Raw genomic sequence first — 19,952 nt, forward strand, 5'->3', positions numbered from 1 at the left:
GGTGCAGCCGTGAGATTCAGAGGGGGAAGTCAGCGACACATCAGCAGATCCACAGCCGATTGGAGGCGTCCCAAGGGCTAAAGGCGAAGGAAATTGTTCCAGCAAAGCCTGGCACCAAGGCTAACTTTGCTAGGTTGACGACCGCTGTGGAGAGCCGAGAGCACGACATCAACATCATGAGTGGTAGCGTCCAAGGCGTGGTTCAGTCAGTGATGTCCATGGCTGAGCGCCTCAACAGCCTGTCCCAGCTGCTGGAGGACATGTTGTTAACGCAGGTGGACCTTTCCAAGGCACTGTAGAGCATGTCCCAGTCTCAGGTGGGCATTGACAAGGTGCTCCTGAGAATGTCCTGGTCATTGAGGACCATGTCCCAGATGCAGCTGGGCATTGGCGAAGCACCGTGGAGCATGGCCCGCTTACAGAGGAGCATCGCGGAGGACAGCGACACTATGAAGCGGACATTGGGGAGTCGCCAGGGCTGGCAGAGCCAGATGATGCTGGGACAGCCGAGTTTCAATCCAGCTGTCCCTCCCTTCCAACATGAACCCCTATGGGCACCAAGAGGGAGGAGGGAGCTTTGGTGGCCACCCGGAGGCCCCCTACAGGGAGACGGCAGCGGTTAGTAGCTCTCCCAGGTCCACTCCCACCCCCACCCCTCACCCCGCCGACAATGGTGAGTCCCTGGGTCAGTGTGCGGAACAGGGTGGCACGGCCAGGCATGTGCCAGTGCCAAATCGACAGGGGCCCTCCAGAGCACGCCCACCAGGGGTATCAAAGCCACAGGATGTGGTAAGCAGCAGGTATCCTGGGGACTCACCTAGACGTAGTGGTAGAGAACGGAGGGCTAGGAAGATCGACAATCACTGTGAGGGCACAGGATGGGAGGGAGGGGTGTGGCACCATCAGGAGCTAGGGACATTTGGGGTCACTATTGTATTTGTACCCCATTAAACAGACGTTGCACCCGAGACATGTGGAATCTCTGTCACCTTATTCCGCACTGCAGGCCGGTCCACACTCCCCTCCTCCATTTGCCCTCCCCCGGGCCCCCTGCTATGGTACCTGCCTCCCCCCCCCACCCAGGCATATCACGTGCAAGTGATAGGTGTGAGCGTGCCTAAGCGGGTACCCCTTATCCCCCAAGAGCTACCCAGCGATCTTTTGAAGATGCTGAGAATCTCTGATTGTTGCAGGATGTAGCTGTGCGCACGATCCCTGGACACACGTGCATGATCTTTATGTGGTGGTCACACACGAGTTGGACATTCAAGGAATAGAATCCCATCCTATTGATGAAGGGTGCCCCCGGACCGCCCGGTGCACACAAGGCGATATGTTTGCCATCTGTTACTCCCTTGACCTGGGGCATCCTGCGGATGGCGAAGAATCCTGCTGCCCGGGCATTCTGTTGTACTTGGTCCAGGTCAAATTTTATATAGTTAGCTGCCTGGGCAAACAAGGCATCGATGACTTCACAAATGCACTTGTAGGCTGTTGATTGGGGTATGCCACAACAAGTGTCCGCTCGATCCCTGGCATGATCCCAAAGCATAGAGGTTCAGTGCTGCGGTAACTTTGAGCCACCAGAGCGGGTATTCTCCTCCTCCACTGGATGCCAAGTCTGCAAGAACATGGCACAGGTGCTGCACATCCCCTTGTTGAGGTGGAGCCTCCTGTGGCACATGCTGTCCGTCATCTGTTTTAAAGACCAGCGATGTCCGTACACCTTGAACGGGAATTGATCCGTGCTGCTGGCCGACAAAATGTCACTTTCTAAAAATGGAATGTGAGCAGAGCAGAAAATTATATATTAAATATCTTAGAATTCTAAGCACTTTTTTGTGGCTTTTTAAAACCTCTGCTCGTTAATTAAAGTAATATAGTAGGGGCCTGCCAGGGAACAGGTAACAATATCAAGCACTCCTTGGTTAGAAATAACTTGAGGTAGACATACAATAAAACTCTTTCCACAACATTGCAAGAATAATTTTTGAGCCTAATTTCAGACAGGGAGACAACTCTCCTGCAGGAGTGTGATATTTCCCTTCCTAACATCCTTCTCACATTTATGATTAGAATTGTCAAATTGGTACTAAAATTAGTACTGATCAGTTAGGAGTGCTTTGCCATTGCTGCTGGGTTAACATCCCTCACAACAAAATTATCTAAAATGGTTATTAAAAAATCAGGATAATAAAAAGAAATGACCCAGTAAAGATAGACAGGCACTTAAAGAACTATCTAATAAATAGATTAAACTTATTGAAAGAGGTATAGTGTGTTTTATGTTGTACGTTGAGTAGGCCTCATGAAGAAGTTCTGAGTTTTGTGCGGTTTAAATTAACTGTTTATTGATAACATGTAACTGTATGTATATATATTATATACAGAGTATAGCCCAAGCTATGCGGTTACTCCATGCGTGATTCTACATAGGTCTCTGTCCATTCCACAACTGATCCTAGTTTCACGTTATGTGTCTCTTTACATCACACTATGGGAGGTACTGGGCTGGATTCTCCGTTGTTGGGACTGTCCCCATGCCGTCGGGAAAACTGGTCTTTTCCGCCCGAAAAACTGGCGTCAAAAAGGCCACAGATTCCCCATTTTGCTGGGGGCTAGCAGGCAGCTGTCGTGGAGCTCGCAGCTCTAGCTGTTGAAACAGCCCCCCGCATGTCCGGGTCAGAGGCCGCGCTGTGCTCCATGGCGGACGCAGCCCGCGGACCTGGACCGGAAAAATAGTGCACCGCATCGGCCACTCGTGCGCTCCGGAAAGCCCACACACATTGCTCCCAGCCCTGAATGAAGCCCCCCTGCCCGCCGATCGGCCTTCCCCCGACTGTGGCGGCCCCGGACCACGTCACAACCACCATACGAGGATCACGGATGGTGGGATCATGTTAGAACCACGCCGTCGGGAGTTCGTCTGGTTGGCAATGGAGCATCACGGGGCGGGGCTCAGACAATGGCCTGAGGCAGTGGATATGCAGCATGGCATACTACACGAGCACGCTGATTTTTTTGGGGGGCGGAAAATTCCGACACCGGCGCCTGTGCGCGAAAACGGATTCTCCGCCCTGTCGCCGAACGCGATTTCGGCTCGGGGGGGGGGTCGGAGAATCCAGCCCACTGCTTCCCAGTCTCATATTAACCCTTGCGTTGCCAGATACCCTTATACTATACCCCCCCCGCAGTCTTTAGCCAACATACTTACGATGGTGCTACTCAATGCCCCTATTTCAAGGTCCCTGAATCAAACTGTCCTCTTTGTGTAACGGTGGCAGGTTTCTAGTGCACTAACGTCTATTGTAGGTGGATGCCTGCTGCTGTCTGCAGGACTGTTCTCAGCCCTGAATGCTTCGGTTGTCCTTGATTGCCAACCCTGGAATTAGTTTCTTTGCAGCGGTGTTTTCCATGGTGTCAACAGGTACACAGGCTTGGCATCCTCTCTTAAAATAATACCGTATACAGTCCTCAGTCATCCCAATCGTTCAGGAAACCTTTTTTTAAATTTGAAACCAGACCATTGTTGGTTGACCTTGTCAATTTTTGAGGGGAAGTTGAGGGGCGGGATTCTCCAGTCTCGCTGCTGTGAATGGGAGACCTGGCTGAGCGCCAAATTCTTCGTCCCCTTTATAGCGGTAGCAGGCTGGACTCACAACAGAGAACTCAGGTCAATGCAGGCTTTTCTGCTTAATGGGGAAAATTCTTCATTGTGGACAACAAATAATCCCTCCTGTATTTGCTCATCTTTGTATTGGAGCATCACCTTGCACTGTACCTTTAACTGGGATCTTGATGACGCCTGCACCGTACAGCTTTGTTGTGGGTGACATTAGGTGTTGTGTCACCAGCCATGGTTCCGTCCGAGAGGGTCACAACACTGGCTCCTATGTCCACTTTGAAGTTGGTGATATGACCATTTACTGAAATGTCCACATTCAAAAATGAGAATTTTAGGATCCTTTATTTAGATGTCATAGATGTCATAGAATTTACAGTGCAGAAGGAGGCCATTCGGCCCATCGAGTCTGCACCGGCTCTTGGAAAGAGCACCCCGCCCAAGGTCAACACCCCCACCCTATCCCCATAACCCAGTAACCCCACCCATCACGGCAGGCAATTTTGGACACTAAGGGCAATTTATCATGGCCAATCCACCTAACCTGCACATCTTTGGACTGTGGGAGGAAACCGGAGCACCCGGAGGAAACCCACGCACACACGGGGAGGATGTGCAGACTCCGCACAGACAGTGACCCAAGCCGGAATCGAACCTGGGACCCTGGAGCTGTGAAGCAATTGTGCTAACCACTATGCTACCGTGCTGCCCTAAGAAGCACAATTGGATCTCTTCCTGTTGCCTCAATCTCATGGATTGTCTTGGGATCGTCCGCCCATCTGGGTATCTTAGCTTTACGTAGCTTTCCAAAGTGTCCCAGGCGATTGCAGTTGAAATACTGCACTGAAATTATTGAGCATTTTTCTCGCCTGTGAAGTCGTTTAGCTCCACACACTGACAGTCCAAGGACAACACTGCAGAATTTCTTCAGGGTAGGATAGGCCCAATCATCTTCAACTGCTTCACAAATTCGCTGATGATTACACAATGTTTTGCACAATTTGCAACTCCTCAGATACTGATGCAATGCATATAAAAATATCCAGGCTCGGACTGACAAATGGCAAGTAACATTTGCCCGACACAAGTGTCAGGCAACAACCATCTCCAAAAAGAGAGCTAACCATCACCCCTTAACATTCAATGGCATCACTGTCACTGAATCTCCTACTGTCAACATCCTGGGGGTTTGCATTGATCAAAAATTTAACTGGGTCAGCCATTTAAATGCTGTGGCTACAACGTCTGGATGAAAAACTTGTTGAAGACATTGTGACCCAGAATGAAGCGGATGAGTTGCAGAATTGCGCCTGGAGATTGGCAGTTGTCGGTGTTGAGTACTGAGGCTGTTACAGCAATGACGTCGTCATGGGGGATGCTAGTATAGAGTGCCGAGACGTCCATTGTGACGAGGAATGTTCCTGGTCCAGGGGTGCTGAGTTTCTGTAGGAAGTCCGTCGTGTCGCGACAGAAGCTGGGCGTTCCTTGTACGATGGGTTTCAAGGTGCCCTTGATTTCGACAACAAGTTCTTCATCCAGACGCACGGAACAGCCATGGGGACCAAATTTGCACCTCAATATGCCAACATCTTCATGCACAAGTTTGAACAAGACCTCCTCACCGCACAGGATCTCCAACGGATGTTATACACCAGAAACATCAATTACATTTTTTTTCTTTGGACCCACGGCGAAGAATCACTGAAACGACTACACAATTACATCAATAAGTTCCATCCCACCATCAGACTCACCATGGACTACTCTCCAAAATCGGTTGCATTCTTGGACACACTCGTCTCCATCAAGGACGGTCACCTCAGCACTTCGCTTTACCGCAAACACACGGATAACCTCATGATGCTCCACTTCTCCAGCTTCCACCCTAAACACATTAAAGAAGCCATCCCCAATGGACAAGCTCTTCATATACACAGGATCTACTCAGACGAGGAGAAGAATAACAGACATCTACAGACGCTGAAAGATGCCCTCGTACGAACGGGATCTGGCGCTTGACTCATCGATCGACAGTTCCAATGCGCCACAGCAAAATATCGCACTGACCTCCTAAGACAAACACGGGACACAACCGACAGATTACCCTTGGTTGACCAGTACTTCGCCGGAGCAGAGAAACTATGACATCTTCTTCGCAGCCTTCAAGACATCAAGGGGCTGGTTTAGCACATTGGGCTAAACAGCTGGCTTGTAATGCAGAACAAGGCCAGCAGCACAGGTTCAATTCCCGTACCGGTCTCCATGAATAGGCGCCGGAATGTGGCGACTAGGGGCTTTTCACAGTAACTTCATTGAAGCCTACTTGTGACAATAAGCGATTATTAGGGGCTGGATTAGCTCACAGGGGCTGGTTTAGCTCACTGGGCTAAATCGCTGGCTTTTAAAGCAGACCAAGGCAGGCCAGCAGCATGGTTCAATTCCCGTACCAGCCTCCCCGAACAGGCACCGGAATGTGGCGACTAGGGGCTTTTCACAGTAGCCTCATTGAAGCCTACTCGTGACAATAAGTGATTTTCATTTCATTTCATCGATGAAGATGAACATCTTGCCAAGGTCATCCCCACACCCCCACTACTTGCCTTCCAAACACTAACAGACCATTGTTTGCGGCAAATTACCCAGCCTTCAGAACAGTGACCAGGCCACCACACAACCCGGCCATGGCAATCTCTGCAAGACATGCCAGATCATCGACATGGGTACCACCATTACACGTGAGAACACCACCCACCAGGTACGTGGTACACACTCGTGTGACTCGGCCAACGTTGTCTACCTCATACGCTGCAGGAAAGGATGTCCCGAAGCGTGGTACATTGGCGAGATCATGCAGATGCTGTGACAACGGATGAACGGACATCGCGCGACAATCGCCAGGCAGGAATTATCCCTTCCAGTCAGGGAACACTTCAGCAGTCAAGGGCATTCAGCCTCTGATCTCCAGGTAAGCATTCTCAAAGGCGGCCTTCAGGATATGCAACAATGCAAAATCGCTGAGCAGAAACTTATAGCCAGGTTCCACACACATTAGTACGGCCTCAACCGGGAGCTTGGATTCATGTTGCATTACATTCATCCCCACCATCTGGCCTGGGCTTGCGAAATCCTACCAACTGTCCTGGCTTGAAACAATTCACACCTCTTTAACCTGGGGTTACCCCTATCTCTGGATCTGTAAAGACTTAACTACCCGCAAATGCTCACATTCAAAGCATTGTCTTGCATCTTTGACTTTGTCTATATATAGAGGTATGAACATACCTCTTCATTCACCTGAGGAAGGAGCAGTGCTCTGAAAGCTAGTGATTTGAAACAAACCTGTTAGATTTTAACCTGATGTTGTAAGACTTCTTACTGTGCTCACCCCAGTCCAACGCCGACATCTCCACATTGTAGCTGTATCTTGAATTATGGGCCTTGGCCCATCATCTAGCTTGCTTAATTCTTTAAAAATATTCGGTTGTTCCTTTCACTCCTCCCTAATGCAGACACTTACACCACCATCTGCTGCAAATAGTGAAGGCAGAGTAAGTCAGATGTGGCAGTTTCTAAACTCTGAAATTGTATTACAATTTTAAATACCATTAAGTATCATTTGAGAATTCCAGTGACCAAAAATATTGTTGTTTCAGAGAATGAGTGAGACACAAGCATACTGTTTATAGTTCCTTAAACATTTTGTGATCTCAATTATAATTTCAGTGCAACACAGCAACGTTCAACAGTCCAGTGATACATTCTTTGAGTGACTCTGACCTACTTGGAGCCATTACTCTGGAGATTATTCTAATTATACTGAAAGTATATCAGACGGCTAGCGGCATCTGCAGTATTCTGTGTCCGTGGAGTTTTCAATAAGACATTTTTGAAAGTTAATAATCTCTTTAGCATGTTCTATTGATAGCATAAATTATGTCCAAAAATAATAGACAGTGATTGAAAATAAACTAAACCAATTCCTCGACGGCTCAGCGTGACTCTTGCTGAGTTTTTGTTTTTCAATGGAATGTATTTTTGATGAACATTTTGAATTGTTTTTTCACATGTTTCCTGCTGTTAATTTACCTCTATTCCTTTCAGTCTATTTATTCAATTGACCCTTACCAATTCTCCCCTCATACCTATGTAAATAGCTCTGTTTATGTTTAAGATTTTTGTTCCTGATTGGAATATGTCACTTTCAAACTTAACACAGAATTGAATGTATTATGATCACTATTTTCCAGTGCACCTTTTACTATGTCATTACTAATTAACCCTGCTTCATTTGGCAATACAAGATCCAAGGTAGCTTTATCCCTAATTGATTGCATAACATATCGCTCCAAGAAATTGTCATGAAAACATTCCACAAACGCATCTTCTAGACCACTGCAATCAATTTGATTGTCCTGATCTGTATGAAGATTAAAGTCCTCCACAATTATTACATTCCCTTTGTTACAAGCTCCAATAATTTCTTGTTTGATCTCTGCCCCACAGTACAGCTATTAGGAAGCCTGTAAACCTTCCACCAGTGTTTCCTGGCTCTTGCTATTCATAATTTCTGCTCATACTGATTCTACTTCATGATCTTTTGAGGCCAGATATTTTCTCACTAATGTCTTTATGTCATTCTTTACTGTCATGGCTACTCCTCTTTTGCCATTCTGTTTGTCTTTCAGAAATATTGTGTACCTTGATCACCTTGTAACCATGCCTCTATAATGATTAGATCTAAATCATTTACTTCTATTTGTGCCACCAGTTCATCTATCTTATTGCAGATGATTCCTGTATTCAGATAAAGAATCTTTAATTTTTTTACTTCTACTCCCTGCAATGACCTTATTTGCTGATGTACAATTTTTGTTAAACTCTCTGATTTCCTGTCCCACTCTGCTTGACTTTACCCACATCGCTATATTGTTCCAATGCCTCAACTTTTCTCTTTGCGTGTCTAAATTTCCCTTCATCTGAACCCTCTCCTCCAGCCCTTTAGTTTAAAGCCCTGTCCACAGCCCTCGTTGCATGACTGACCAGGACACTGGGCCTCCTGGAAAGCTGGAAGTAACTTGGACTTGATCTTGCAATGCTATATATCTGCCAGAAGTGCCGTGCAACAACAAAAACAGTTGTATTAGCTGTTTCGCTTGCATTAGTTAGCTAATGTGAAAGTACCTTTTTTTTTAGTTCAATGTAGGTTGCCTTTTAAGTAATGTTTGATGCCAATTTTAGTTTTTTGTTACAGTACCAGTCTTAAAACGTGATATTTTGTCCTTCAGTTATTTCTGTCAGTCATTTGTGAATTCATCTCGTTAAAAAAAATTAGCGATCTCTACAGGCATCATAACAAAATGTATTGCTGTTGTAGTTTCCAATTAGCTGTGGTAATAACTCTAATATATAACATTACAATGCTTTATTAAGCATCTAATTTTCTTTGCCCTCTCCAGCAACTATTAGAGAGCTCATGTAGGAATGCAGCAAGAAATACAGCAACTGGAAACAATTATTTTTAAGTGTTATATGTATGGACCCCTCTCTCTTTGATAACTTGCATAGATTCAGTAATATTTGCTCCTGGCCATAACATATGATTGCACCACCTAAAATTAAAAGTAAATAAATATGATCTCATTTTTTTAAACAAATTTAGCTTTGACATTTAATATCTTTACACAAGGTAGGATGGGTTTGAAGTCACAGCTTATTGGTGTATAGAGCATATATTTGTGGTGATATGCCTGTGAATAATATTGTACATAGTTAGCAGTGCAACCTCCGACCAGCTGGTGGCGTCGAACATCAGTCATGTGACATCCGATTCTCACCAATTGGTAGTAAGGCGTACACAGGACAATCGCACATAGAGTAGTTCCAGGAGAGTTCACGAAACTCAAATAGTATCCTAGTCTGCATAGCATTGTTTGTTATCTTTCCATGTGTTAATCAATAAATCATCATTCTAGTTAAGTCACCAGCAGTTGTGTGTGTATCATTGTAATGGCAAGGTCACAGAACACAACAATAGTTTGTTCAGATATTTGCTATGCTGCAAAATCCTACTTATTTAAAACACTCATCACTGAACATGTCATCAACATAATTCTCAGATCTAGCTTCACTATATTCAGTTGACAAACAGGTGTTGCTACAAATATAGAAACAGTAAGAAAAAATTGATCCATCCGGAGAGGTAAAAAAGACAGCCAAATGTATTCTTGTTTTTTGAGGTTATGGTTGCGGGTGGAACATTTTGCTCCAGTAACTTTAATTTTCTCCAACCAAGAAGAGGAGTTGGTTTCAAATCCAGTCTCTGGCAGTTATTTATTATCTGTATCAAGCTGGCACAGGGCATAATTCACATCTATTCAGACACATGCGTTCTGATTGCAACCTCAATCATCAGTCAATCTCCCATCGATAATGATTGAAAAACTGTTGAGTACTCGAACCCATATCTGGAAATGAAAGACAAATCTATTCCATTAAATCATTTGAAAAGTTCTATTTCTACAAAGGTCAAATTTAAATCAAAACAACTACAGAGTATGTAGGTGAACTTTCAATTTTAATGAAAGCTTAAGAAACACTAATATCATATGGCAACTGCACTTCTTGGGCACAGTCTGACTGCTGCTTCGAGCAGTATAATCCCCACAATAAAATGTCAGTTGTGGGGGAAATGGTAGAGAGGTAGATGATCAGCCATGATCTGTTTGAATGGTCTACTCCTATCCCTATTTTCTATGTTCTTATGACAAGATGCATTCTTTTCTGCAAACATATCGTTTGAACTGACTCTTAGTTCTCTGGAGGGCCACCTTGGTTCCGTAATAAAAATTTAAGGTTCAGCCATGTCTTACAACCTGCGTATGTTACATTCAGTTAACATATCAAATGAAAAATGCAGCAAATCATTGGTATGTTCAAATGAGACCGTTTGTTTAGATTAGGGTAGGGCAGTATAATGGCACAGTGGTTAGCATTGCTGCCTTATGACGCTGAGGACCCGGGTTCGATCCCAGCCCTGGGTCACAGTCCGTGTGGAGTTTTCACATTCTCCCCGTGTCTGCGTAGGTCTCTCCCCCACAAAAAGATGCGTAGGGTAGGTGGATTGGCCATGCTAAATTGTCCCTTAATTGAGAAAAAAGTGGATAAATTTAGAGAGAAAAAATAGATGAGGGTAAAAATCCCATGCGGTTTTTTCAAAGAACCATGGACATTTTCAGCATTGAAGAAAGTGTATTGTGATAATCGTGCAGCCGTACGGAGTAAGGGTCATGCGGTCTGAACAACCAATCAACCACCGAATGTGTGGAATCTCTCGAAGAGAAAGAATTCTCCAAGTTAGAAAGGGTGTACTATGAACTAGCCTGAAGCATGCAGCTAATGAAGCAACGTGCAAATGAAGTTAATTTGTTCAACCCAAGAAGCCTCCAGTAGCACATCTTCATTCACCTGAGGAAGGAGCAGTCCTCCGAAAGCTAGTGATTTGAAACAAACCTGTTGGACTTTAACCTGGTGTTGTAAGACTCTGGGCTCACCCCAGTCCAACACCGCCATCTCCACATCAGATCTTCAAAGGTATTAACCATTACGTCTGCCTGTTTTTGCCAGCTGTCGTTGGGTTATCAAGCAATCTGCTAACTTCCAACCCTCTTCTACTCCCTTACCACAATTGAATGTTCCATGCATGTATCATGCATGCAATTCATTCACCAAGCTTTCACATTTGATATTTAAAAAGATCCAATGACAAAACTAATAATTCAAATATTGGTACTAATTTGTGCGATGATTCAATGAAGTGTTTGACAACAGTTTAGAAGTATTAAAGGATTAATTATTTTTATTCAGTCTTGGGATGCTAAGCCAGCATTCATTACCCATCCCTAATTACCTTAGAGAAGCTTGCAATGAGCTGCCTTGCAGGGACCTCTTGTTACACAGGCTTAAGTTTGGGTCAGGGACCCGGTGATTTGGTTTTGGTACCAGGGATTTTTGAACATTTTGTTGCCAGGGGCACAGTATGCTGACGTTATGGGACAGAGTTTAGACAAAACGGGGCAATTCTTCTTTGCTTTTTATGTTTTCTGAGACCCCTTCTCAAGAAGGTAATTTCCGAAGATTATCTGCTGCACTGAACATTAAATTGGGTAAAGGTATTTGGACACTAGGTGGCACATGGAACTTGGAGAATGCAGGTTCCAAATAGAAATCTTTAATTTCAGAGTGGAAAAAGCAGTCCACTAAACACCATGAACAATCACTATTAATGAGTTGGAGAGATAACGCCCGCAGAAAAGGGATTGATGATTGTGTGGACGGTAAATCAAAAAATTGGGAGACTTTAAAATTGGAATGTGAGCTTTGGGATAGGAAGCATCATGACACTAAACAACAAAGCGTCAATAAGAAATCTCCACCCAATAGGCAGGTAGGGCTAGCCCATGAGATTAAACAACAGGTGGATCCTCCCAGTTGCCCTGGCATGCCGATATTTCCCTATTCAGGCTCTTCTTGATTTATCCAGCACTGAAACGGGCTCTCCGTATGCCCGTTGACATCGCCAAACTCCTTGAATGTACCCCCACTTCTAAGGACGATGGTCCAGAATTTTTTGACCGTTTTTGTGGCGTGTACACTCTTTACTCCGGAGACATTGCTTTCAATGCAGGCACACAGTCTCCCCAACTTACTGCACTATTATTGCAGGTTTTGCCTGACCGCGTAGCATCCAGTATTAAAACTATTAACATGGACTGGTCTGACAATTCTAAACCTCAAATGAAACGAGCTGTGTCTTATTATTGGAGCAACGGCCGCAACCGTGAGACCTGTTATAAAGACACTATGCCTAGAATTAAATCCGAATTCGGCCAATGTCCCTCTTAAAGAAGAGCTCCTAAAGGTCAAAACTCTCAGACAGATTCACGTTACTATCGCCCAGATTGCACGGACCCTCCTGAATTTGGTTACCGCTCACAGGCTCCTTACCCCTTCACTCCACACATGGAGGATTTTGACGGCGCTCCTCCGCGTCGTCCTCCTGCCAAATATGTCACTTGCTTCAACTATCAATGGACAGGGCACTACGCTAAGGATTGTCCAGCACCCTGACGACAAGGTAGATTTCAGCCCTGTCGGCAGACACCCTTCACTGCCTCTAACCCCTATTGACTAGCCTGATCGAACTTTCCGGTGTTTTCAGCGGACCACTTTGACGAGCCCACGGCTATGATTTACATAGAAGGCGTGCCTATCCGCTTCTTGATTGACACTGGCGCGACTAATTCTACTTTAGACTGGACATTAATTCAGAAGCATAATTTCCCCTCTGATAAGCATGTGGAACTTGCTGGTTTCATGGGGGAAGGTGCTGTTTATCCACTTACGAAGCCGCTCTCTGTTCAATTTGAGGGCCGGAATGTTGTATCCCTTTCACGGTTACCCGGGTCCTCGGTGTCAACCTGGCCGGACGTGATTTTCTGTGTCCCTTGCAGGTGGAAATTGTTTGCCTTGATAACGGCATTACAATATCAGCCCTCCCGCAGGCCCAGCTTCAAAATTTTCCCCTTTTCACTACTCCAGTGGTGGTCGGTTAATTTTGATCCCTCCCACTTTTCATCTCCTTTAGATATTCCTGATCCACATGTGACTTTTTGCTACGATCATACGGGATGCTCGACTAAATTGGAGAGCATTTAGCAAGAGGCCCTCCGGTTCTCTACAATCCTTTTCCTTTGTTGGCCTCGCTGAGGGGAAAGAAGGTTCCCAGTGGGGCTAATCAGGCTCTAAATCAGGTACCTGCATTAAGAACGGAGAGCATGCCAGAGATAACGGAGGTTCAAAATTTACAGAGGGACGCCTCTGATTCTGAGCGGGCACTATGGAAGTCAATGGGGTGTTCGCACTCCTTGACACGGGACCTCTGGCTTACTCCAGCTGGTCAAGTTTGTATTCCGAATTCTTTATTGCTGGTACTTATTGATTATTTGAATTCCTGTACCCATCTTGGCAAGAAGGGAATGGTACAGCTACTCCTGAAAACTTGATGGCACCCAGATTTGAATACAGCAGCGCAAACGTGGCTGGATCGATGCCTCATTTGCATGAAACATAATAAGGGTAAAGGCATTAAATGCCCTCCAGGAACTACTCCCTTGCCAGATAGCCCTTTTGCCTGTATACAGCTTGATTTTATTGAATTACCAAAAGTACAATGCTACAAATACTGTTTAGTAATAATCGATGTGTTTAGTAAATGGATTAAAGCCTTCCCCACCATGAATTGTACTGCACATACGGTGGTGAAGTTGTTGTTAACAAAAGTTATTCCTCGTTTTGGGGTACCCAAAATGGTGAGCTCAGACAATGGACCACATTTTGTGGCTTGGATCAATACTGAATTGTGCGAAGCACTCGTAATTAAACAGCAACTGCACTGCGCGTATCACCCGCAGGCAGCAGGAATTGTGGAAAGAGCCAACAGGACTTTAAAAGAAAAATTATCTAAATTGACTGAAGAAACTGGGTTACATTGGCTAAAGGTATTACTCTTGGCACTGTTTCACATGCAAGTGACTCCACATTCACGGACCGGACTGTCAGCTGCAGAGATAGTCAATGGTCAGCCAATGAGGACTCCCTGGGATGCCCATGAAAAGCCCCTGGAGGGAGTAGATCTCCATGTGATGGGGGAACAAATGCAGTACTATTTAAAGCAATTAACACTTTCTCTGAAGTTTCTCCACTCACAGGTGAAACAGGCACATCTCCCAGTGACGGGAGGGACAGCCATCCCTCGATATCCAGTGATCGAACTGGAGACTATGCATTAGTGAAGAACTGGGACAGAAATAAACTAGGACAACGCTGGAGCGGACCTTCCTTCGTACTGCTGACTACACAGACGTCCATCAAGCTTGAAGGACGTTCAAGTTGGATACATCTATCCAATTGCAAGAAGATAGTCTCCAACCCAGATGAGAACACAGGATGAAGATCTTCATTAGAATTTTTGGACTCTGGACTATTTAGCCTGAATGGCCACTCGGTAGTAAAAAACGAACTACCCGGGAACTGTATGCCAATACCTATTTATATATGTCACATCTTTGTGCTGAAAAATTTAATGTAAGCAAGTGTTGGGTTTGTACCCACATCCCCGTCCATTCGAGGGAAGGAATACCTCTCCAATCCCTCCCCTTTCATATCACAGAGAAAGTTAATGGATTTTACGACAAAATCAAACAGGGATCAGGGAAGATATGGAAATATGGAGATCTGCTGGCTATGACATGACTAAATTTTCGGCTTCGTATCAACCTGCTTATAATCATGCCTTAACCCCACCCTCCCTCACTGTCCACTTGAATAATGTTCAAGGTTCCATGTGTTTTAATAAATCAGGGAAAGGAAAGTTGATGGGGCAAAGTAGGTGCAACCTTACAGTTGACTGGCAAAGACCGGTACCCAGCATATCCAACCAGGGCATGTTTAACTGTGATTGGTCCAAAGTATAGAATATAACCTCTAACAGCTCATGGGGCCAGACATCCCCAATCCCCTGGATAACGTTAGCTGATGACTTTACGGCCTATAATGGAACCTATTTTATATGCGGCACTAAAGCATATCCGTGGCTCCCTATTGATTGGACAGGATCCTGCTTTTTGGGATATGGAGTAGCTCAAATGCGTCACCGACCTACCCTTAAGCACTCCCCCTCGCAAGCCAAAAGGACTATTACTAAAAGAGAACAGTTCTTCATGATGGCCTTTCCACTGTATGGAACGGGTAAGGCAGCCAATGAACTGATCCACATGGCCACAGCATTGGAACAACTGGCGAACATAAGAACTAGGAGCAGGAGTAGGCCATCTGGCCCCTCGAGCCTGCTCCACCATTCAATGAGATCATGGCTGATCTTTTGTGGACTCAGCTCCACTTTCCAGCCCGAACACCATAACCCTTAATCCCTTTATTCTTCAAAAAACTATCTATCTTTATCTTAAAAACATTTAATGAAGGAGCCTCTACTGCTTCACTGGGCAAGGAATTCCATAGATTCACAACCCTTTGGGTGAAGAAGTTCCTCCTAAACTCAGTCCTAAATCTACTTCCCCTTATTTTGAGGCTATGCCCCCTAGTTCTGTTTTCACCAGCCAGTGGAAACAACCTGCCCGCATCTATCCTATCTATTCCCTTCATAATCTTATATGTTTCTATAAGATCCCCCCTCATCCTTCTAAATTCCAACGAGTACAGTCCCAGTCTACTCAACCTCTCCTCGTAATCCAACCCCTTCAGCTCTGGGATTAACCTAGTGAATCTCCTCTGCACACCCTCCAGTGCCAGTACATCCTTTCTCAAGTAAGGAGACCAAAACTGAACACAATACTCCAGGTGTGGCCTCACTAACACCTTATACAATTGCAGCATAACCTCCCTAGTCTTAAACTCCATCCCTCTAGCAATGAAGGACAAAATTCCATTTGCCTTCTTAATCACCTGTTGCACCTGAAAACCAACTTTCTGCGACTCATGCACTAGCACACCCAGGTCTCTCTGCACAGCAGCATGTTTTAATATTTTATCATTTAAATAATAATCCCTTTTGCTGTTATTCCTACCAAAATGGATAACCTCACATTTGTCAACATTGTATTCCATCTGCCAGACCCTAGCCCATTCACTTAGCCTATCCAAATCCCTCTGCAGACTTCCAGTATCCTCTGCACTTTTTGCTTTACCACTTATCTTAGTGTCGTCTGCAAACCTGGACACATTGCCCTTGGTCCCCAACTCCAAATCATCTATGTAAATTGTGAACAGTTGTGGGCCCAACACTGATCCCTGAGGGACACCACTAGCTACTGATTGCCAACCAGAGAAACACCCATTAATCCCCACTCTTTGCTTTCTATTAATTAACCAATCCTCTATCCATGCTACTACTTTCCCCTTAATGCCATGCATCTTTATCTTATGCAACAACCTTTTGTGTGGCACCTTGTCAAAGGCTTTCTGGAAATCCAGATATACCACATCCATTGGCTCCCCGTTATCTACCGCACTGTTAATGTCCTCACAAAATTCCACTAAATTAGTTAGGCACGATCTACCCTTTATGAACCCATGCTGCACCTGCCCAATGGGACAATTTCCATCCAGATGCCTCGCTATTTCTTCCTTGATGATAGATTCCAGCATCTTCCCTACTACCGAAGTTAAGCTCACTGGCCTATAATTACCCACTTTCTGCCTACCTCCTTTTTTAAACAGTGGTGTCACGTTTGCTAATTTCCAATCCGCCGGGACCACCCCAGAGTCTAGTGAATTTTGGTAAATTAATGTAACGGCAACAGAAGCCAGGGAAACTGGACAGGCACTGGCCGAGGTCTCAGCTGAGCTAGTGGCTGTCCGGACCGTGGCATTACAAAATTGACTGGCTTTGGATTATCTGTGAGCCACGCAGGGAGGAACGTGCGCTATTGTAGGTCAAGCGTGCTGTACTTATATTCCAGATGGCTCTGAAAATATCACCAACCTGGCCGACCATATTGAGACAGGCTGATCAAATTCAAGAGATTGGCAGTGAATCTCATGACTATAACCCGCCGGGTTGGCTAGGATGGTTGGGTCACGGATTATTTGATTGGATCTTTAAGGCCTTCATTCTACTATTAATGCTACTAGGGATAGGATTGCTTGGTTGCTTGTGTAAATGCATTTCCAATCGAGTCATGGATATCCCGATTTAACTAGTTGTCATGATATGACAAAAGGAGGGAATGTGATGTTGTACGAATTAAGTAATGGCATGAAAAACTGGTCAACTGTTTGGTACAATGTAAGGAATGCTGACCTAACCATTCCAGATCCCTGTAGGACCAATAAGGCTGCCTCCGCATAACCTAAAGCATGAATAAGATCAGAGGTCAAGCTATTCCAAAATGCCGGACCTCTGTAATTTCTGATAAGGCTAACTCATCATAACCCAGGGCGGTATAAGACAAGATAAGGAATAGATGAGTCTCCTCCGATCTTTTAATGTTCTATCAAAGGACAAGATAATGGTGTGAGGGATGAGACAAAGAGTACGAGAAGATTAACAGGTCAGCAGGTTTATAACATTGCTTCCGTTTCTACTTCCGATCGAATTCCTGACTAAGCTGTAGTCACGCAATCTTGATAATGATAATGTATAAATACTGAGCTGATTCTCTGTGAAAGCGTGGACTTGGGAAGGAATCAGCAGTGGTACTAACTGCTCTCTGACCTCAAGTTTCAGCCATCACTGCATGCAGTCTTTTCGTAAATAAAGCCTTGTTATTTTGCTTTAACGAGCGTTGTTGAATCTTTCTACTACAGTTCAGAAGCAGGAAATTATTGACTTCAACACTTGAATCGCTGCAGTACATGTTGTATAGGTACACCCGCTGTTCTGTTGAGGAGTTCCAAGATTTTGACTCAGCGACAGTGCAGAAATGGCAAATATTTCCAGTCAGGATGATGAGTGGCTTGGAGAACCTCCAAGTGGTGGTGTTCCTATGTGTCGATTGTATCAAATTCTCTTTTGTTGTATCTTTCCTATCCACAAACTAACATTGCTTTACATAATACAGTAAATGGCAGAACCTTTAGTATTGACAGGCAGCGAGGTCTAGGCGTACAAGTCCACAGAAAGTGCCAATGCAGGTTGATAAAGTAATAAAGACGGCATACGGCTTGCCTTCATTTTTCAGGGCATCGAGTATAAAAATTGGCAAGTCACGCTGCAGCGATCCAGAACCTTAGTTAGGCGACATTTGGAATGCTGCATACAATTCTGGTTGCCACACTACCAAAGGATGTGGATGCTTTGGAAAGAATAAGGTAGCATGGTAGCATAGTGGTTAGCACTATGGCATCACAGCACAGGATCCCAGGTTCAATTCCCGACTTGGTCACTGTCTATGCGGACTCTACACATTCTCCCAGTGTGTGCGTGGGTTTCCTTCGGGTGCTCCGGTTTCCTCCAAGTCCCAAAAGATGTGCTGATAGGTGAATTCGACATTCTGAATTCTCCCTCCGTGTACCCGAACAGGCACCGGTATGTGGCGACTAGGGGCTTTTCACAGTAACTTCATTGCAGTGTTAATGTAAACCTACTTGTGACAATAAAGGTCATTAAAAAAAAGGATAGATGAGGTTTACCAGTATCTTACCTGGTTTGGGGGGGGGGGGGGGGGGGTGGTATTAGCTACGAGGAGAGGTTGGATAATCCACTCGGATTGTTTTCATTGGAAGGATGGAGGTTGAGGGAGGACCTGATAGAGGCCTAAAAATTACGAGTGACATGGACAGAGTGCCTAGTCAGACGCTTTTCCCCAGGGTGGAAAAGTCAATTATTAGGGGGATTGTTTAAAAGAGATGTGCAAAGCAAGTTTTTTTTTTTACATTGAGGGTAGGGAGTGCCTGGAACACGCTGCTGGGGGAGGTGGTGGACGCAGATACGATAGAGATGTTCAAGAGTTTTCTTGACGAATACATGAATAGGATGGGAAGAGGATACAACCCCAGAAGTGCAGAAGATTTTAGTTTAGACAGGCATCAAGATCGGCACAGGTTTGAGGGCCAAAGGGCCTGTTCCTGTGCTGTACGGTTCTTTATTCATGTATGTTAGGTAACACTTCAATTTAATTGCCGTTTATGGGAGCTTGCCATGCTGGTGCATTTACTACATTACAGCAGTGTTGATACTGTAAAGTGCTATTGAAAGGTGCTAAATATAGGTCTTTCTTAATATTACTTCTGCTATTTTACCATCTCCTATTCTCCATGTAAGCACTTTATTTTTTATTGTGTGGTTTTAATTCTACTGCCTTCTTCTTGGTGTCACCCTGTTAAGTACATGATGTATTATGCTTAATATAATTGCTCAGTTAAAAAGATTTGGTTTGTTCTAGTAACAATTCAAATAGGAGCTACAACTGAATTCCTCATGCCATTTATTTCCCACTAGTTGATCCCCTGTAGCAATGCTCATGGTTTGGCTCCAGCTGGAGCAGCTAATTTATACTCCAGTGGCAATGAAGTCAAGGCAGTCCTGACAAATGAAGGTTAAAATGCTTGGCTCTTTGTTCCCACCAATCATCCGTAGTCCTATTTTTCAAGCAACTAAATTCCCTTTTAAATTAACTTCTCCATACTGTTTCAATAGCTTATGGTTAAAAAAACTGCCACTTGCTCTTTCTACTGAGACAACAAACATATTTGCAGCAGTTTCCCTTTGCCATACTGTCCTGAAATGTAACCAAACTCGCTACCAGATGAAACA

This window comes from Scyliorhinus torazame, chromosome 9 (assembly GCF_047496885.1).
Source record: "Scyliorhinus torazame isolate Kashiwa2021f chromosome 9, sScyTor2.1, whole genome shotgun sequence".
Taxonomy (NCBI): Eukaryota; Metazoa; Chordata; class Chondrichthyes; order Carcharhiniformes; family Scyliorhinidae; genus Scyliorhinus; species Scyliorhinus torazame.